At 44.2% G+C, this 22,236-nt stretch overlaps 1 long non-coding RNA gene and 1 pseudogene across 1 annotated transcript; both read right to left on the bottom strand.

Annotated features, from left to right (window-relative positions):
- Positions 1-3,287: 3,287 nt before the first annotated feature.
- On the bottom strand, positions 3,288-13,130 carry LOC137335823 (uncharacterized). The gene is made up of 3 exons (XR_010966502.1): positions 11,809-13,130; positions 8,266-8,397; positions 3,288-3,621 (listed from the first exon to the last, which is right to left on the bottom strand). It is a non-coding gene; the product is annotated as an uncharacterized lncRNA (long non-coding RNA).
- Positions 13,131-14,510: 1,380 nt separating this feature from the next.
- Positions 14,511-17,775, bottom strand: LOC137335822 (8-oxo-dGDP phosphatase NUDT18-like; annotated as a pseudogene).
- Positions 17,776-22,236: the final 4,461 nt, after the last annotated feature.

Here is a 22,236-nt window from a genome sequence, read left to right as displayed (position 1 = left end):
GATCACTGTCCTGGCAGATCACTGTCCTTATATCAAAAGAAAAGCAGATGTGGTCCCAGAGCACACGTTCCAAGGTCCCGTTTGTTTCTGGGGGTTAATACTGGTAAAGCTGTTCCTGTTATGTTATTACCAGCTGTTTGTCAATCCTGATTTATTGAATGTCTTGGGATTCTAGTATAGATCCAATAGCAGTAAAGTAGGAATAGTTTGAAGCAGTTAATACTCAGCTTGACAGACTTGCGTCAAAGACATCTTTCGAGATTCCTTAAAATGGACATTATTTACTCACCAGTGGATCTTCCATCACATTATTGACAGGTAGTTGGAGGCAGTTCCAGAGAAAGGAGTGAGTAAAGAGGAGACAAAAGGAAGGAAACTCACTTCAGAACCGAAAAAAGGGAGAGAAAATTACTTTTTAAATTTAACTGTTTAAAATAAAAATTTTAAATGTTAAAATGTAAAACTAAATTTGCTTTTAACGGTATTAATTGGCACATGAAAAAATGTGGGTTAATAAATAAAAGTCAGCACAGATTTGTTAAAGGCAAATCGAGTTTGATGAACTTGATTGAGTTCTTTGAAGTAATGGAGAGGGTTGATGAGCGTACTGCGGTTGTTGTGTCTGTGCACTGTCAAAAGACGTTTGATAAAGTACCACATAATAGATTATTAGCAAAATTGAAGCCCCTGTGATTAAAGGGATAATGGTGACGTCGATATGAAATTGGCTAAGGGACAGAAAGCAGATAGTAGTGGTGAACGGTTGTTTTTCAGACTGGAGGGAAGTATACAGTGGTGTTCCCCAGGGGTCGGTATAAGGACCACTGCTCTTTTTGATATGTATTAATGACCTGGACTTGGTATAATTTCAAAGTTTGCAGTTGACTTGAAACTCGGAAAAATGGTAAACAATGAGGATGGAAACAGACTTCAGGAGGTGATAGACAGACTGGCGAAATGGGCAGACACATGGCAGATGAAATTTAATTCAGAGAAATGTGAAGTGATTCATTTTGGTCGGAAGAATGAGAGGCAATATAAACTAAATGGTACAATTTTAAAGGGAGGTACAGGAACAGAGAGACATGGGGATGTACGTACACAAATCTTTGAAGGTGGCAGGACAAGTTGAGAAGGCTGTTCAAAAGGCATACGGGATCCTTGGCTTTATAAATAGAGGCATAGAGTACAAAAGTGATGAAGTTATGCTTGACCTTTATGGAAGCCTGGTTAGGCCCCAGTTGGAATATTGTGTTCAATTCTGGGCAGCACACTGGGAAGGATGTCAAGGCCTTCGAGAGGGTGCAGAGGAGGTTTGCTCGAAAGGTACCAGGGAGGAGGGACTTCAGTTATGTGGAGAGACTGGAAAAGCTGCGATTGTTCTCCTCAGAGCAGAGAAGGCAAAGAAGAGATTTGATAGAGGTGTTCAAAATCATGAAGGTTTTGACAGAGTAAATAAGGAGAGACTGTTTCCAGTGGCAGATAGGTCGGTAACCAGAGGACTCAGATTTAAGATAATTGGCTAAACAACCGGGGCGGGGAGATGAGGAGCCATTTTTTACGCAGTGAGTTGTAATGATCTGGAATGCACTGCCTGAGAGGGTGGTGAAAGCAGAGTGAATAATAACTTTCAAAAGGGAATTGGATAAATACTTGGAGGAAAAAATTTGCAGGGCTATGGGGAAAAAGCAGAGGAGTGGGACATATTGATTGGTTTTTCAAAGAGCCGGCACAGGCACGATGGACCGAATGGCCTCCTCCTGTGCTGCATCATTCCAGGATTCTATGAAATTTTTCCTCAGCAGACTCCAACTTGGCAAAACAGGATCTCTGGAACAATTTCCAGAAAGTTGAGGATCTGGAGATATTGAAACTCCATCTGGTGGAAGAAGTGTACAGCTGCTGGTGTGACAGAGCTGAAAATGGGAAAACCCGATTGAAGTGCCATCGAGAAACACGACAGAACGGTGAAGTCCAATAAAGAGTGTGTGACATAGAACAAGTTGAAGATTTTGCTTGTTTGGCACCTACGTGTCACATCGGATAAAGGACTGGGATTTTTTGGGGGTTGGCTGACTGTTTAGAGAATGTGTCCTTGGTAAGTGGGAGTGGGGCATTCAAATCTCGCTCTTTCCATTTGTTGTTGGTTGTGCAAAGTTTTTTTTTTAAACATGAATCTATAATTCTAAGAGATAAAAGCCCAAAAAAAAAGTCTCTATCAGCCGTAGTGTCTGGTGGCCATGCGGTTTGAGAGCTGACCTTGGATTGGAAAGGTCTTAGGTTCAAGTCCAGGTTAGGGACAAGATAGAACAGGATAGGAAAGGTTAGTTTAATAATTTAATGGGGGCGAGTGAGCTGAAGACTTGTTTCTATCCAACGAAAGCTTGAAGACGACTGTAGGGAGTGCCACCAGATACTGTGGGTTTTACCACTTTCGACAATATAAAAAAATTGAGCAAGAACAAAGTATCCTGTGGGACTCGAACCCACAATTACTCCACTCGAAAGCAAACACCCTACCCAGTGGGCCATTTTGGTTTTCACAAAAAAGTCTACTTTGGAACTTATACTTATCTTTCAGTTAGCACAAAGTGGCCAACTCAATGATAAATAGATTGGAGAAACATCTCAACCTACCATTGAGAGTTGGTGTAGAGATAAGGTCCTGGTCTTGTTATGGGATGGGCTGGGCTGGGGTTCAAATCCCAAATAGTTTTTATTTAATTTTAGTTTGTAAGAATGTAATTTACATAATAAAAAATATTTAAATTGTTTCTGTTTGATGATTATTTAAATGATGGTAACAATTAATTATGTTTGATTTGATGGAGATAAATGTACTTTTCATCTCTGAAACCCAGAGTCTGGAAGAGCCCCAGTCAACAGCCACCATCTTGGTTGAGTGAATCCAGTTTGTTGGCTGCTTCTGAACTTGCACTGAGGTTCTGTTACCTCATTCACTAACAGCAAAGAGCAATACTGGAACTCTGCTTGAGCAACACTCAGTGACAGCTCTTCAACCTGACTGACTGCAGTGAGCATCACTCTATAATCTCGACCTACACTTTGAGTGATGGAGACGGTGAAACAGCTCTCCCTCAACTGGGCAAATACATAAGGATCTAATGGTGCATCGGCTGAAGGATCACCACCAGAATATTGGAGACTGCAGTCCAAGAACTTCCACATCTAATGCTCAATCATCAATGTTTGGAAGAAAGAACTTGTATTTCTAGAACGCCTTTCACCACCTCAGGATGTCCCAATGAACTTCACATCCAACAAAGTATTTTTGAAATGTAACAAGTCATAATTTATTAAAATAAAGGAAAACCACATGGGAATGAGGAACTTACATTTATAAAAGCTCCATGTACACACCTCAGCACAGTAATAACAGATTTATTTTCACAAGTCACCATTTACCATTCATCGCTAATCTGTAAATCAGATGATTTTGAAAGTTCCATTTCTCATTAAAGCCCATGTTTTAGGGTCAGGATACAATCAGTCAGCTGCTTCTCCACACAGCAGCTCCATCTCAGGTAATCCACCTCGACTTCCTCCCACATTCTGGCCACTCTCCACAGAAAGATGCTCCATCTCACCAGATAAATCAGCCTGAAAAACAAAACGTGTTTCTCCAGTTTAAATCAGTGTTGGAATTTTTAGTGCAACATGGTTTCTGGCTGTCTCTGAGCAGAGATCTTCACCTCCATTTTTACAGTGGATTTTTGTCCAATCCTTCAAGGTTCCCTCCTCATGCCATTTAAAATGTTATGGAAAAAATTACCTAAAAACTTGAACGAATTAAGTTATTTAAATCATGGTGACAATTATTCTTAGATGTTTTTATTTATTTGTTTTTTTAATCGTTCATAGGATGTGGGCGTCGCTGGCAAGGCCAGCATGTATTGCCCATCCCGAATTGCCCTTGAGAAGGTGGTGGGATGTGATGGGACTGAATGTACTTTTCAGTTCTGAAACACAGAGCATTGCAGAGTCCCATTCAACAGCCAGCGTCTTGGTCAATCTAATCCAGTTTGTCAGCTGCTTCTGAAATTGAATTAAAGCAGATGCAAAGGAACTTCCATGTCATGGGACAGAGCATCCCAGTTTAGCATTCTGAAGCATGTTATGTGCAGTTGAATATTGATTGTTGAGTTTGGAGCATCAGTTCTGCACTTTGCTGTGTTTAGGCCCAGTTTCCGAACATTTCTCTGACTTTTTCTACAACTGTTCTTGAAACAAGGAACGGCAACTAACATCAATGTGGGATTGTTGTGGCAGTTCCTCCTGTGTGCTGGCAAAATGGGCAATAAAGCCAGGCCCAACATGCAGCAATTTTGGGTAAGAATCTACATAAACATGGAATGAGAAAAGGCCATTCAGCCCGTCAAGGCCATTGCTCCCTCGGTTCGTGCACAATCTACCCCGTTGTGGACTCTGCCCCACCCATTAATTGGAGGGAAAGTTCTTCATAAATAATCCCTCATCCTCAAAGGTCATCAGACAAAACTCTAGAATCTTCTCCATCCACAGATCTCTGTTATTCAACCCTGGCCTACTATCACCCAGACACTGCCCCCTGTCTCCAGCACTCTTTAGGTATTATTCAAACATTTCTCATTAAAGATAATTTGATAACTTCTGTGAACGCAATCTGAAAACAGTGAGGATCCAAGTGGGTTCCGATTTCATCTATTTCACATTCTACAGTGTCTCCACGCTGTAAGAAATTCAAACAAAATTGTCAGCACATTTTATCTGTAGAAGGTAGTGAGACTTTACAGAGCTGGTGAATATTACAGAAATAAACAGACTGACTTAGATTAGGGACAGGGATTGCAAAGGTGACAGGTTCACTCATTGTCATTATTCTGTGGAATCCAGATCATTTTGAACATAATGGGTCAGTCATAGAAAAATAGAAAATAGGAGCAGGAGTCGGCCATTCAGCCCATCGAGCCTGCTCCGCCACTCAATAAGATCACGGCTGATCCTCTATCTCAATACCATATTCCTGTGCTCTCCCCATACCCCTTGATGCCTTTTGTGTCTAAAAATCTATCCAGCTCCTTCTTGAATATATTTAGTGACTTGGCCTCCACAGCCTTCTGTGGTCGAGAATTCCACAGGTTCACCACCTTCTGAGTGAAGAAATTTCTCCTCATAGAACCACAGAATAGAACCATAGAAAAGATACAGCACAAAAGGGGGCCATTCGGCCCATCTTGTCCGCGCCGGCTTGAAGAACAACCAGGTGCCCATTCTAATCCCACCTTCCAGCACCCGGTCCGTAGCCCTGCAGCTTACAGCACTTTAGGTGCAGGTCCAGGTACTTTTTAAAAAGAGTTGAGGGTCCCTGCCTCTGCCACCAATTCGGGCAGTGAATTCTGAACACCCACCACCCAATGGGTAAAAAAGTTTTCCCTCATGTCCCCTCTAATCCTTCCTCCAGTTCTTGAACTCTCCGCTGGGGGAAACAGGTACTTCCTGTCTACTCTATCTGGGCCCCTCATAATTTTGTACACCTCAGTCCTAAATGTCCTACCCTGTATCCTGAGACTGTGACCCCTCGTTCTGGACCCCCCAGCCAGGGGAAACATCCTCCCTGCATCCAGTCTGTCTCGCCCTGTCAGAATTTTATATGTTTCAATGAGATCCCCGATCATTCTTCTAAACTCGAGTGAATACAAGCTGATTCGACCCAATCTCTCCTCATCCGACAGTCCTGCCATCCCAGGAATCAGTCTGGTGAACCTTCGCTGCATTCCCTCTATGGCCAAGTATATCCTTTCTTCGGTGAGCAGCAATTCCAGGCTCCACTATCTCTCGACAGAAGGCACCATGATCCTTTCAATCAGCAAATGAGGGAACATAGGAACAGGAGGAGGCCATTTAGCCCCTCGAGCCTGTTCCGCCATTCAATGAGATCATGGCTGATCTGTGACCTAACTCCATATACCCACCTTGGCCCGATATCCCTAAATACCTTTGGTTAACAAAAATCTATCAATCTCAGATTTAAAATTAACAATTGAGCTGGCATCAACTGCTGTTTGTGGAAGAGAGTTCCAAACTTCTACCACCCTTTGCGTGTAGAAGTGTTTCCTCAGTTCACTCCTGAAAGTCCTGGCTCTAGTTTTTAGGCTGTGTCCCCTAGTCCGAGACTCCCTAACCAGCGGAAATAGTTTCTCTCTATCTACCCTATCAGTTCCCCTTAATATCTTGAAAACTTTGATCAAATCACTCCTTAATCTTCGAAATTCCTGGGAATACAACCCTGGTTTGTGTCAGCTCGCCTCGTAACTTAACCCTTGAAGTCTGCGTATCATTCTAGTAAATCTACGCTGCACTCCCTCCAAGGCCAATATATCCTTCCTCAGGTGCGGTGCCCAGAACTGAACACAGTACTCCAGGTGTGGTCTAACCAGGGCTTTGTATAGCTGCAGCATAATTTCTATCCCCTTGTATTCTAGTCCTCTAGATATAAAGGCCAGCATTTTATTAGCCTTTTTGATTATTTTCTGTACCTTTCCATGATATTTTAATGATCTATGTCCATGGACCCTTAAGTCTGTTTGGACCTCCACTGTTTCAAGCTTTTCACCATTTAGAAAGTACTCTGATCTATCCTTTTTTGGCCGAAAGTGGATGACCTCACACTTGCCGACATTGAAATCCATTTGCCACTTCACTTAATCTATTGATATCTCTCTCTAATTTTATGCTTCCATCTACACTGCTTACAATGCTGCCTATCTTTGTGTCATCGGCAAACTTGGATATGTGGCTCTCCAGCACCACAGCATTGAATTACATACAATCAAACAAAAGAAAAAGATACACATGCAGATGCCATTATAACTATTTCACTTGCCCACTTTGCTATGAACAAGGGGACAATCTTACACCCGTCATCTAAGTCGTTAATAAATAGTGAATAGTTGAGGCCTCAACACAGATTCCTGTGGGACACCACCAGTTACATCCTGCCAATTATCCCTACTCTCTGTCTCCTGCCACTCAGCCAATCTCCTAACCAGCTTCAACTTTAGCTAACAGTCTCTTATGAGGGACTTTATTGAATGCCTTCTGGAAGTTCATGTAAACAACATCCATAGACATTCCCCCATCCACTACTTCAGTCGCCTCTTCAAAAAATTCAAACAGGATTCATTCTTAACCTGCTCATTTGGAGGCATTTCAGATTGGCCACTGCTTGATGAAGCAACTTGCCCTGCCCCAATACCTGGCTTCTGGAAAGCCTTCCCTGAATAAACTCCAAAATAAACTGAAATCTCACTCCATCAGAGTGCATCTTGCAATTACTCTGGGCTTCAGTAGGTTTTTTCAGAAAGACTGTAACATCGCCCGATATTATATTCATGATTTGGGCAGGGAACCCTGCCCAACACATCTTCCCTATGCTCGCCTCTTCAAACCTCTGTGTTCCTGTGAATGAAGAGTAAAATGGTAGGTCCTGGTGATGCTCATTTCTGCAACAAACCATTTATTCATCTGGCACAACAACATGGCTGTCCTTAGACGCCCTGTGTTCCTACCACGGGGAATTTCTTTTGCTACAGAAGTCAGTATTCTCACTTTCATCCACCTCCTGGAGCTAGAATGTGGTTTTCTGATTTATATATTCCAAGAGTCTCTTGCCCTGTATATGGACAACCAGCCAGCCTTCTCTGTAAGACTGTGCACCTTCTTATATTCCATGTGAACAAGTAGTCTGGGGTCTGCTATTTTTAAGCAGAGACTTCACTGCAGGAGTTCCTCAGGGAAGCATCCTCGACCCAACCATCAGCTGCTTCATTAATGACCCTCCTTCCATCATAAGGTCTGAAAAGGGACTGTTTGCTGATGATTCTACAATGTTCAAATTCCATTCACAATTCCTCTGATAATGAAGCAGCCCACGGCAGCCTGCATCAGGACTTGGATAACTTCCAGGTTTAGGCTGTTAAGTGCCAGGTAATATTCGCAACATGCAAGTGCCAAACAATGACCATCTCCAACAAGTAAAGGCCCAACCACCTCCCCCTGACCTTCAATGACACCACCATGGCCGAGTTCCCCACCAACTTCATTGGTGGGGGGTCACCATTAAGCAGAGGCTTAACTGGACCAGCCTTATCAATAATGTGATTACAAGAGCAGTGCAGAAGCTGTGACGAGTGGCTCACCTCCTGACCCCTCAAAGCCTCTCCACCATCTGCAAGGCTGAAGTCAGGAGTGTGATGGAATACTCACCACTGACCCGGATGGATTCAGCCGCAGTAACACGTCTCTGTTTTGATTTCAGATTTCCAGCATCCGCGGTATTTTGCTTTTGATTATCATCGTTTGCATCTCCTGGTTTCAGACTAACTGGTGCCCTGTGCACTGCAAATTGGAAATGAGAGGGAGAGGACACAGGTTGCTGTAATAACATTAGCATCCCACAAGGTGACACTGCAGTCTGTCCACACCTGAACATGGTTTGACTTCAAGATCAATGAAAATTCTGACACAACCAACCTGCTGCTTTTCATTTGTTGGACTGGGGTAAACGTCAGTTTACTGAACTTCTTTATATTTTAGTTTTTTCAATATATTCTTCAGTCTTTAGATAAAGTGTGAATGTACTCTTTGTTTGGTGTCTAATTGTCAAGAACCATGGGACACAATGGTGCAGAACTTCCGAGAGACTTGCACCATTGTAATGGCGCATCTACATCGTAGATTTACGCCACAGCAGTCCCAGGAAATTATGGACTAAGTGATTTACACCACACCATCATCTCCTGGGACTTTCTCGTTGTTTCCCTTGCTGAAGCAGTGAACAGTTAATTATCATAGCGCCGCCCCCATTAAAATCAATGGCGATGGCGAATTTGCTGAATGACCGTGTCTTTGATCATCGCAGCCTCTCAGACTGTTACAGAATGGTGCGGGAGGGCTCAGTATGTTTGGTGGAATCACAGGAATCTTAGTTTACTGTTTAAATATGTTTTCAATTCGACTCAAACAAATTTATAATTGTTGTAAATTTCACTTTATTTCCATGGATATTTCTGATCGGGCAGTTTTGTAACTTACTGCCAGCTGTTCCCTGGTTGGCTTCAATTGAATATTTTTCATCGTCAGAAATGGGGATGTTTGCTGATGATTGAGTTTTTTGAAGGGGTAACCAAGAAGATAGATGAGGGCTGTGCAGTAGACGTGGTCCACATGGACTTTAGCAAAGCCTTTGACAAGGTACCGCATGGTAGGTTGTTACATAAGGTTAAATCTCACGGGATCCAAGGTGAGGTAGCCAATTGGATACAACATTGGCTTGACGACAGAAGACAGAGGGTGGGTGTCGAGGGTTGTTTTTCAAATTGGAGGCATGTGACCAGCGGTGTGCCTCAGGGATCGGTGCTGGGTCCGCTGTTATTTGTTATTTATATTAATGATTTGGATGAGAATTTAGGAGGCATGGTTAGTAAGTTTGCAGATGACACCAAGATTGGTGGCGTTGTGGACAGTGAAGAAGGTTATCTAGGATTGCAACGGGATCTTGATAAATTGGGCCAGTGGGCCGATGAATGGCAGATGGAGTTTAATTTAGATAAATGTGAGGTGATGCATTTTGGTAGATCGAATCGGGCCAGGACCTACTCCGTTAATGGTAGGGCGTTGGGGAGAGTTATAGAACAAAGAGATCTAGGAGTACAGGTTCATAGCTCCTTGAAAGTGGAGTCACAGGTGGATAGGGTGGTGAAGAAGGCATTCAGCTTGCTTGGTTTCATTGGTCAGAACATTGAATACAGGAGTTGGGATGTCTTGTTGAAGTTGTACAAGACATTAGTTCGGCCACACTTGGAATACTGTGTACAGTTCTGGTCACCCTATTATAGAAAGGATATTATTAAACTAGAAAGAGTGCAGAAAAGATTTACTAGGATGCTACCGGGACTTGATGGTTTGACTTATAGGGAGAGGTTAGATAGACTGGGACTTTTTTCCCTGGAGAGTAGGAGGTTGAGGGGTGATCTTATACAAGTCTATAAAATAATGAGGGGCATAGATAAGGTATATAGTCAAAATCTTTTCCCAAAGGTAGGGGAGTCTATAACGAGGGGACATAGATTTAAGGTGAGAGGGGAGAGATACAAAAGGGTCCAGAGGGGCAATTTTTTCACTCAAAGGGTGGTGAGTGTCTGGAACGAGCTGCCAGAGGCAGTAGTAGAGGCGGGTACAATTTTGTCTTTTAAAAAGCATTTGGACAGTTACATGGGTAAGATGGGTATAGAGGGATATGGGCCAAGTGCAGGCAATTGGGACTAGCTTAGTGGTATAAACTGGGCGACATGGACATGTTGGGCCGAAGGGCCTGTTTCCATGTTGTAAACTTCTATGATTCTATGATTCTATTGCACAGTGTTCAGTTCCATTCGCAACCCCTCAAATAATGAAGCAGTCTGTGCCCGCATGCAGCAAGACCTGGACAACATCCAGGATTGGGCTTATAAGTGGCAAGTAACATTCGTGCCAGACAAGTTCCAGGCAATGACCATCTCCAACGAGAGAGAGTCCAACCACCTCCCCTTGACATTCAACGGCATTACCATCGCCAAATCCCCCACCATCAACATCTTGGGGGTCGCCATGGACCAGAAACTTAACTGGACCAGCCATATGAATACTGTGGCTACAAGAGCAGGTCAGAGGCTGGGTATTCTGCAGCGAGTGACTCACCTCCTGACTCCCCAAAGCCTTTCCACCATCTACAAGGCACAAGTCAGGAGTGTGATGGAATACTCTCCACTTGCCTGGATGAGTGCAGCTCCAACAACACTCAAGAAGCTCGACACCATCCAGGACAAAGCAGCCCTCTTGATTGGCACCCCATCCACCACCCTAAACATTCACTCCCTTCACCACCAGTGCACTGTGGCCGCAGTGTGTACCATCCACAGGATGCACTGCAGCAACTCGCCAAGGCTTCTTCGACAGCACCTCCCAAACCCGCGACCTCTACCACCTAGAAGGACAAGGGCAGCAGGCACATGGGAACAACACCACCTGCACATTCCCCTCCAAGTCACACACCATCCCGACTTGGAAATATATCGCTGTTCCTTCATCGTCACTGGATCAAAATCCTGGAACTCCCTTCGTAACAGCACTATGGGAGAACCTTCACCACACGGACTGCAGTGGTTCAAGAAGGCGGCTCACCACCACCTTCTCAAGGGCAATAAATGCTGGCCTCGCCAGCGACGCCCACATCCCATGAACGAATAAGAAAAAATACTGCCATTAACACAGGCATTTAAACCTCACTACTATTAGGAGAGGAGACACAAGAGGAGCAGGCTTTACGAAGCTTTACAATGGATTGCAGTCCCACACCTGTGATCTTAAATTTAATCATCAACATGAGCTTATGAATTTCTCCAATGTAAACATTCCACCTCCTACTAATTTTGTGAGTGAGATCACAGTGACATGAGAAAGTATATTATTTATCTGTAGCATTACAGACGCAGGCCATTTATGTGACATCAGCAAACACAAGATACTCAGTTCCCGCTGACATCACTGCCCGGACTGGACTGACTGCCTGATATTATACAGAGATTACAAGTGATGGTTGTTTAGCCAATCACACTTCATATCACAATCAAATAAAATGAAAGATTGTAAAACAGCAAAAGGAGCATTCATTTTTCTCACTCCCATGCTTTTCATCATATGGAATGTTCCCAAATATGATACATAAACAATTTTTACAATTAAAAAATGATGAACAAAATGATCAATTACCTTCTTGCAGTTTCCATGGCAGTCTCTCCCTTTTCCAGAAACTCCTCATGGTTCTGGGGTAGGGACCCATCAAATAAATTCAGATCAGTGACATTCCCTCCATCCTTCTCCTCTACTCCCACTCTCACTCCATTCTGATCGGCATCAGTCAGGAACTGGACGAGCCTCATCCTCCAACCCTTGGACACTGACAGACGCCTCATTTGGCAATAACAGCTGTGCTTCATCCAAATGCTCCCAGGTCTGGCTCGGACCAAACGTAGAATTGCAGTTGTATTCACGAGAACCTGCTCTACAATACTGAATATGGTCATTTAATCAACTTTGTAAGAACTTCTTGATGGAAAAATAGTTCTTTATTAAAGTTTCACAATCATTTTCAAGACACTGATTATGTTGGAGGTGTGTGAGCAGTTCTAGATATTCCATAATAGGAAAGATATTCCAGCTGTGGATAGGTTATAGTTACGGTTCGCTTCTGAATAAAATGTTTTTATTAATTGGAGTTTATTTTCACTGGAACAGAGAAGGTTGAAGGAGGAATGCAATTGGGATTTTCACGCTGAGCCAGACTGGTCACAACCTTGTCTACCCATTTCACCCCAAACTGAGCTTCCAACACCATATCTTGTCCATCACAAAGACCACCTACTTCCACCTTTAACATCGCCTGCTTTTACCCCAACCTCAGCCCATCTGCCACTAAAACCCTCATCCATGCCTTTGTGACTTCTCGTCTCGACTATTCCAATGCTGCCTTGGCTGGACTGCCAACCTCCACACTCTCAACTTCAGCTCGTCCAAAACTGCTCCCGTGTCCAATTCCGCACAAAGTCCCAATCGCCCATCACACCTGTCCTCGTCGCCAATACTTCAAATTTAAAATTCTCATCCTCCTGTTTAAAATCCACTCTGGCCTCCCCCCTCCCTAACTCTGTAACCTCCAGCATTAGAACTGCACTCAAACTTTCCATTCCTCTGACTCGACTCTTGCATATCCGTCTCCCTTTACCCCACTATTGGCAGCTGTACGTTCAGCCGCCAAAGCCCTACGCTCTGACGTTCCCTTGTTAAACCCCTTCACCTCTCCACATCCCTCTCATCATAGAGTCATACAGCACGGATAAAGGCCCTTCGGCCCATCGTGTCCGCGCCGGCCATCAGCCCTGTCTACTCTAATCCCATATTCCAGCATTTGGTCCGTAGCCTTGTATGCTATGGCATTTCAAGTGCTCATCCAAATGCTTCTTGAATGTTGTGAGGGTTCCTGCCTCCACAACCCTTTCAGGCAGTGAGTTCCAGACTCCAACCACCCTCTGGGTGAAAAAGTTCTTTCTCAAATCCCCTCTAAACCTCCCGCCTTTTACCTTGAATCTATGTCCCCTTGTTATAGTACCCTCAACGAAGGGAAAAAGCTCCTTAGTATCCATCCTATCTGTGCCCCTCATAATTTTGTACACCTCAATCATGTCCCCCCTCAGCCTCCTCTGCTCCAAGGAAAACAAACCCAATCTTCCCAGTCTCTCTTCATAGCTGAAGCGCTCCAGCCCTGGTAACATCCTGGTGAATCTCCTCTGCACCCTCTCCAAAGCGATCACATCCTTCCTGTAGTGTGGCGACCAGAACTGCACACGGTACTCCAGCTGTGGCCTAACCAGTGTTTTATACAGCTCCATCATAACCTCCTTGCTCTTATATTCTATGCCTCGGCTAATAAAGGCAAGTATCCCATATGCCTTCTTTACCACCTTATCTACCTGTTCCGCCGCCTTCAGGGATCTGTGAACTTGCACACCAAGATCCCTCTGACCCTCTGTCTTGCCTAGGGTCCTCCCATTCATTGTGTATTCCCTTGCCTTGTTAGTCCCTCCAAAGTGCATCACCTCGCACTTTTCCGGGTTAAATTCCATTTGCCACTGTTCCGCCCATCTGACCAACCCATCTATATCATCCTGCAGACTGAGGCTATCCTCCTCGCTATTTACCACCCTACCAATTTTTGTATCATCAGCGAACTTACTGATCATACCTTTTACATTCATATCCAAGTCATTAATGTAGACCACAAACAGCAAGGGACCCAGCACCGATCATCCTTTCAGACCATCCCTAAAACCCAGCACTTTGACCGAGCTTTTGGTCATTGCCCCGAATATCTCCACCCGTGGCTCAGTGGCCATTTTGTTCCTTACATCTCGGTGAGGCATCTACTGTAAAAGTGCTTTATAAATACAAGTTGTTATTGCTAGTAGAAAAAGGTTATCATTGGTTAGTGAATCAAATACAAGGGAGTGTCGACTCAGCAGATGAACAAAGTGGGAATTTAGGAGACATTTTTTCACACAAAGAGTTATTGGAAGGTAGATTCCTGTATCACAGTGGTGATTGAAGCAGAGACTATAACATCATTTGAAAGCGATTAGGTGAGTGTTTGAAAAGGAAGAATATGGAGAAATGGCCGAGGAATGGGATTAAAGTAGACATCTCCAGCTGAAGAGCTTTCCCCGGCACAGGCACATTGGGATGGATGAACTCCTTCTGTGCTGAACATTCTTTCTTCCACTAAAATAGGGTGGGATGTTTCTTTCTTGGGTATTATTTTTAACAAAATGGGACTGGAGCAACAGGGCTGTAAATACTGGAAATATTAGAAGTGACCTTTATGATCAGCAAGAATGAAACAAGGTGGCTGCCAACCAAAATAAAAATGTATGGAGTTGTGTTTATTTTTAAAACAATGCCCAGCCAAACGCGTCACAGTTTATAACTTAATAAGAAATAAGAAATAGGAGCAGGAGCAGGCCAATCGGCCCTTCGAGCCTGCTCCGTTAATAAGTCATTGCCAATCCCAATAAGTGACAATTCACAGGTTGGTATTTACTGTAAAATAATAAAACAAAGTGCATTCAGATAGATTTAGAAAGATGTTCTGCAGCACTTTACAGATCAACGGACACTGATCGGGAGAGAAAATCTTCGGTGAAATTGATGCACCTCCAACTGACGGAGCCACCGTTCTGTGCATTTTTGTGTCCATCTTGTGGTCAAGAGGATAATGGCAATACACTAACAATATTTCTGATAAGTGGGCTGGAAGGACTAGAACCCCCGTACCCTGAAGATCATTTAATGGACTAACAGCTCAACAAAATTAAACCTGTCTTTATTCCATCATCTCCCACGACACTTTAATTCAAAAATGGCACAACAGAAGGAAATGACAACCTCTCTAACAATTGAATATTCAAATCATCATTATCTACTTTGTGCCAACCATACTTCTTGCTGTTAACATCTGGAGGGATCTGGCTGTATTTGGTTTCCATCTGGGCGACAGTGACTAACACATTGAAACAAACACCATCTGTCTTCCCAAGGTTTGCTCCACAGTGCTGCAATCCCAAAATGCTATGCATTTTCACCTTGACCTGTGAATCCCTCAAGCACTCCTTGGTCAGTCTACAGATGGTCACTTCGATGCTGAGGAAGAGCCACAAACAGTCACAGGGAAATGAGGATAGCCCTGATTGTTAGTCAACAGCCACAGTTCATTGTCTTTGTTGAGGAAGGCTGCCACTACTCTGTGGCACACAACTCCACAGGAATAGTCATTGGATGAGAAGCCTTCTCTGTGTGTTTCACAGCTAATGAGATCAAATTTAAGATGTCCCTGACTCTCAGTGGAAGAGGTGACACTCTGTCCCACCATCTCGCCTGCAAGGATTCTGCATTGCTCTCTGATGCATCGCTCATCCTCCTAAGAATTAAAACAACATCACTTATGTCAACATTTGACAAATAATTCAACTACTGAAATACCCTCTCGAACACAATCCCACCTACCTATGAAGCAATGTTGAAAACAAAAAGTTTTTTTTATTTGTTCATGGGATGTGGGCGTCACTGGCAAGGCCAGCATTTATTGCCCATCCCTAATTGCCCTTGAGAAGGTGGTGGTGAGCTGCCTTCTTGAACCGCTGCAGTCCGTGTGGCGAAGGTTCTCCCACAGTGCTGTTAGGTAGGGACAAAAAGTTGAGACAAGAATCATCTCCATGAAGCGTTATATTAACGACAGAACCAAAGGAATGACAACATTTACAAAAATATTTTGTAAATAATTGCTACCATGAATTCCCTGCAAAACTACACCTTTCCACTCACCAAGTTATTAGCAATTCCATTTTCAGCATTGAAGTTTGTGACATCAATCACAAGTGACTTTTTCATTAATGACTCACCTCCTGACTCCTCAAAGCCTCTCCACTATCTGCAAAGCTTATCAGGTGTGTGATGGAAGAGTCACCGCCAGCCCAACAACACTCAATAGGTTCGACACAATACAGAACAATTTGATCGGATATTGGACTCAATATCCAGCCCCTTCCCCCACGGGCACACCATGACTGCAAGTATGTACCATTGACAGGATACACTGCAGCAACTTGCCGAGCTTACCTCGGCACACTGCCAAGAAGGACATGAGCAGCATTATCACGGGAACAACACCATCTCCGAGTCACACTCCGTCCTGATGGGGCCATCGATCACTGTTCCTTCACTGACCTTCAATTTCCAAACTAACACTATCATCACAAGGATTGCATTTGTTCAAGCAGAAGATCCACCATCACCTTCTCAGGGCAACTAGGGATGGGCAAGAAATGAAGCTTTGCCACGTCCAGTGAAATTTTAAAAAAAACACAAAATACACATCTGCCTTAAAAGAGCCAGAATGACTCGCTCTATCACTCAAAACCCATTCTCATTGATTCCCCACCTTGCCCAGGGGACCTACGAGGAGGACTGAGCTGTTAATGGGGGATTGGAAAAGGAAATCAATGGACAAGCAATGACATTCTTCCCACAGGAACTTGGAATATCACAAAGTAAAAACAAAAGGCAATACCTGCAGATTGTGCACCTTTACACATTACAGAGAATCGACAGCACAGGAACAGGTCATTCGGCCCAACTGGTCTGTCCAGATATTTATGCTCCTCCCACTCTCTTCACCCACCCTCATCAGCATCTCCTTCTATTCCTTTCTCCCTCATGATGTGGAGATGCCGGTGATGGACTGGGGTTGACAATTGTAAACAATTTTACAACACCAAATTGATAGCCAAGTTCCGCACCCATGAGGACGGCCTCAACCGGGATCTTGGGTTCATGTCACGCTACACGTTACCCCACCAGCGAACAAATGTTATCTGTTTTTAATATAACGGGTCAGTTGCTGTCTTTTCTATGTTTCTACCTCTCTGTTTTTTTTGTTTGTTGTTTTTTTTTGGTGATTTGTATATTCGGAGACCTTGCAGGTAACACCTGTCTGTCTGCACACTGATTGCCTTGGCAACGGGTAGTTGAAAAGACTGTCTGTACTCACCGAGCATTGTTCTGTGAATTATAAATGCGATTTCATTTCGAGGATTTCACATCGTTCACCTGAGGAAGGAGGAAGCCTCCGAAAGCTTGTGAATTTAAAATAAAATTGCTGGACTATAACTTGGTGTTGTAAAATTGTTTACCATTTTCTCCCTCATGTGATTATCCAGCTTCCCACTAAATCCATCCCTGTTATTCACCTCACCTACTCCTTCTTACACTTTGAATTGGGGGGAGAAACATGAAAGCGCCGCAGAGCCCACCTTGTCCCAGCACAAAACCACTCCAGCCTGGCCCAGCATTGTGTCCGTGGAAAGAAAAGCCTCTCATTAAAGAGGCGGCGAGGCTCGGCCCGGGAGCAGCTGCTGATGTTGCGGCATCAGTTTCACTCCCAGTGCGGGGCGGCCCTGCTCCAAACCCGGAGGCCGCAAAGCGGCTCTTTGTCCCTCGGCCTGATCCCCCAGGCCCGCCCTGTCCTTGTCCTGTCCGCCTGAGCCGGACCGCAAGACTCCGGCTGAGGCTCCTCCATCACCCCCCGGGCCAGGCCCGGTTGTCAAGGGAAACCGGTTAAATAATCCCCGCCCCCCTCCGCTTCTGATTGGCCTCAGCCGGTTCCGCGACCCAACCGGAGCGCGAGCTGTCATTGGTCTATTCAGATGTCAATCACTCCCCAGACCTGGCTGTCAATCAAAGGAGGGTGAGAGGATGCAGCAGATTTTGAATCGCTCCCTGCAAGGAATGGAGCAATAACTTCACTGCACTGCAAACTGCATTAAACAGCGGATCTGCACCCATGCGTTCTGAAAATTCCTTTATAAATGATTACTGCGTCGCTTTTTGCTCTCAGGTTGACATAAATGATCCCATGACACTATTTCAAAGAAGTGTAGGGCAATTTTCCCCGGTGTTAGAATGGAATCACAGAAAATTTACGGCACAGAAGGAGGCCATTTGGCCCATCGTGTCCGCGCCGGCTGAAAAACGAACCACCCAGCCTAATCCCACTTTCCAGCACTTGGTCCGTAGCCCTGCAGGTTACAGCTCTTCAGGTGCACATCCAGGTACTTTTTAAATGAGTTGAGGGTTTCTGCCTCTCCCACCCTTTCAGGCAGTGAGTTCCAGACCCCCACCACCCTCTGGGTGAAAGAAATTTTCCTCATTTCCGCTCTAATCCTTCTGCCAATTACTTTAAATCTATGCCCCTTGGCTATTGACCCCTCCACTAAGGGAAATAGGTCCTTCCTATCCACTCTATCTGGGCCCCTCATAATTTTGTACACCTCAATCAAATCACCCCTCAGCCTCCTCTGTTCGAAGGAAAACAACCCCAGCCCATCCAATCTGTCATCATAGCTAAAATTCTCCAGTCCTGGCAACATCCTCGTAAATCTCCTCTGCACCCTCTCGAGTGCAATTGCATCCTTCCTGTAATGTGGTGACCAGAACTGTACACAGTACTCAAGCTGTGGCCTAACTAATGTTTTGTACAATTCCAGCATAACATCCCCGCTTTTATATTCTATACCTTGGCTAATAAAGGAAAGTATCCCGTATGCCTTCTTAACCACCTTATTTACCTGTCCTGCTACCTTCAGGAATCTGTGGACATGCACTCCAAGATCCCTCACTTCCTCCACATCTCTCAGTATCCTCCCATTTATTGTGTACTCCCTTGCCTTGTTTGCTCTCCCCAAATGCATTACCTCACACTTCTCCGGATTGAATTCCATTTGCCACTTTTCTGCCCACCTGACCAGTCCAATGATATCTTCCTGCAGTCTACAGCTTTCCTCCTCACTATCAACCACACGGCCAATCTTTGTGTCATCTGCAAATTTTTTAATCATGCCCCCTACACTTAAATCCAAATCGTTAATGTATACCGCAAAAAGCAAGGGACCTGGTACTGAGCCCTGCGGCGCCCCACTGGAAACAGCCTTCCAGTTGCAAAAACACCCGTCGACCATTACCCTTTGCTTCCTGCCACTGAGCCAATTTTGGATCCAATTTGCCACATTCCCTGTTGGGCACAGGCTCGATGGGCAGAATGGACTCCTTCTGTGCTGTGACCATTCTATGATTGTATGTGTCCGGGCCAATATTTATCCCTCAACCAACCTCACTAAAACAGATTATCTGCTCATTATCACATTGCTGTTTGTGGGATCTTGCTGTGCGCAAATTGGCTGCTGCCTTTCCTACATTACAACAGTGACTACACTTCAAAAGTACTTCATTGGCTGTAAAGCACTTTGTGAAGCCCTGAGATCGTGAAAGGCGCTATATAAATGCAGTTCTTTGTTTCTTTATTTGGAAATGGGTCTTTAAGGCTATCCCTCTGATTTCTCCCCCCATCCCATTTAAAATATGCAGTATAATACATCACGCTATTTATCACACTGGCGGGCTGTTATTAAGTCAGTTTTGTCTTTTCACAGAACAGAACTGTAAAAGTTGACAGAGAACTCAAGAGGATCGCTGTTTGTGAATTGGATCACTGCCTCCACCTTGTGGCTGAAACAAAAATAACAGTCAAATATTGTGCTGCAGACAATCTTTAGTTGAATGGGTCACCAGAGGGTGTAACTATAAAAATAATTATCTGCATATTAAATAACCACTGCACCGTTTTTGTCGAATGCTAACAAATTTTTATACAAAATACCTCTGCATTTTTTTTGCATTTCCTGCTTCTATTTCCAGTTATTGATAATGAGCCACTGAATGCTGTGTTTTGGACTTCCTGTATTCATTTCACAGTTCTTAGTGTGACACTGTACTACAGACACAATTATTTAGAACAAGGAAGTGTAATGTTTGCATTAGGCCAGGAGGGAAGGGGAGGATGGGAATTGCTAATTTACATAAATAAAAAGGTTATCATTTTAATTGGGTGTCTATTAATTTCAGCCTTTTCCAGTTCTACATAGTAGTTCCTTTTTAAAAAAAAAGTTTTAGTCTTTTATTGGAAAGATTACCTGATCCGGTTTGATTACATGATTACTGGGAGTATCACCCACAGTGTTCACTGGGGAATTACAAACAAATACAACTCCAAAATAAAAATTTACCAGTTTACGGCACCAAGACGGGTAGATGGAGTTAAGAGATCAGCCATGATCTAATTGAATGGTGGAACAGGCTTGAGGGGCTGAATGGCCTCCTCCTGGTCCAATGATCCAATACCCCTCCCCTTTAATGATACAGCCAATTGGTTGTGTGTTGCTACACTTTGCTTTCACGTCACTCATGGAGGTAACTTTACCGTGGGGTTGGTTCTGTTCACTGGTCGGAAAGCAAGGAGACTAAAGAGCCACCAGCAACGCATTTGTGGAGAATAACGTTGAATTTAACCCCCATCTAAATTAATGAACAATTACCTGCTGTAGTTTGATTTAAATAAAACCCGTGCAAAGAAGGATCAGTGCAAGTTTGACACATTATAGCTTCTCGAGTTAGGTTGCGATTCTCAGACCTGGTTATTTCCTTTTGTAGGTGGAGTTGTAACGGCGTGAGATTTAATGGTATCTTGTCAATTAAACACTGAGCTTGGTTGTTTCTGAGTGAGAGACTTGGCACTTTCCAGGGATCTTAGATCAAGGAAATGTGTTAACCCTGAGGTGAGCTTTTCCAGTGCACCGTGGAACGTATAAGAAGGTTCCCGAGTCTCGCAGTGTGCTCCAACCTACAGTCATTCAAATACTTTATTTCAGTCCACTTTTCAAAAGTGTAATCGACTTTGAGGGCAAAAATTGCCAATTCCATTGAAGGACAAGTGCAGACAGGTCTGTGTTTTTTTTCGCATAACAGGTAGTGTCAGATTATCCGACAGTGAGCAGTGCAGAACACAGCAGAATGTTTGTGGTCCAGTGAGAGCAGGGAGGTGCTGTTCTTCAGCAAGCAGAGCAACCAGTGATACTGTCTGCAGCTTGTGTCATTCATGGTAGCCAATTGTGTGCTGTTGGCTGCTCTGGCAAGTGGAGCTTTGGGTGCTGTACCTCATTATATTATCAATTTGGTATCTGTGAGCTTCACCAGAGCTTAGACAAGAATTTATGATTCTATGATGATGTTTAGATACAGACCCTTCATCAGAACAGGGTCTCAAGCTGCTGCTTACACTGTGGTCACCTCATGTCGCACCAATGGCAGCCCCTTTTAAATCCTTGCAAACCCCTCTGTCCTGGCATCCTACCGTCCCATCTCCAAAGTCCTTGAACGTGTTGTCGCCTCCCAAATCCATTCCCATCTTTCCCGCAACTCCATGTTTGAATCCCTCCAATCGGGTTTCCGTCTCTGCCACAGCACTGAAACAGCCCTTATCAAAGTCACAAGTGACATCCTCTGTGACCGTGACCGCAGTGAACTGTCCCTCCTCATCCTTCTCCGCCTGTCTGCGCCACACCATCCTCCGTTGTCCCGCTGAGTGGGACTGCCCTCGAATGGACAAAGTCCCTTTGTTCTCCCGGATGGCCGGGGGGGCACAAGGCTGAGAAGGTGCATGGACAGCGATGCAGACGGCCCGCAGATTTCAGAGCTACCAGGAAAATCCATTCTAAGGCGTGAAACCCAGGGAGAGGAAACAACAAACCACCAGCTATTTTCACCCGGGGGAATTATTAACATGAAAGAAGTTTCATGGCATGAAATCACAGGGCTGGCTCCGAATTCCCAGTCTCCCAAAAAGCATCTGAACTGTGTGGTTGAACCAGAATTTGTGTCGTCTCTATGGTGCATCTCATCTTACAGGTTTACAAGAGAGACACCCAAAGATCCAGTTGCTTATCAAAGAAAGAAATTCAGTTCTGAAGTAAACATGAACCTCCATCACTGATTCTAATTTTGTTTTGTTTTCAAGTGCTGAGCTGTGTTGTTGCACTATTGTATATTATTTCACCTCTGAACAAACTTGCCCTGTCGTTTTAGTCTGTTTGTATTGGCCAATGTGTTATTTTTCTCCTTTGAATGAACGGTGAAGGCCTTGGGTTTGCAAACTGTTAACCAGCGGTTCGAATGCGAGTGCAAGGGTTCGGAGAAAGATCA

Source organism: Heptranchias perlo, chromosome 20 (genome assembly GCF_035084215.1).
Source record: "Heptranchias perlo isolate sHepPer1 chromosome 20, sHepPer1.hap1, whole genome shotgun sequence".
Classification (NCBI taxonomy): domain Eukaryota; kingdom Metazoa; phylum Chordata; class Chondrichthyes; order Hexanchiformes; family Hexanchidae; genus Heptranchias; species Heptranchias perlo.
This window is presented reverse-complemented; position numbering and strand designations above follow the sequence as displayed.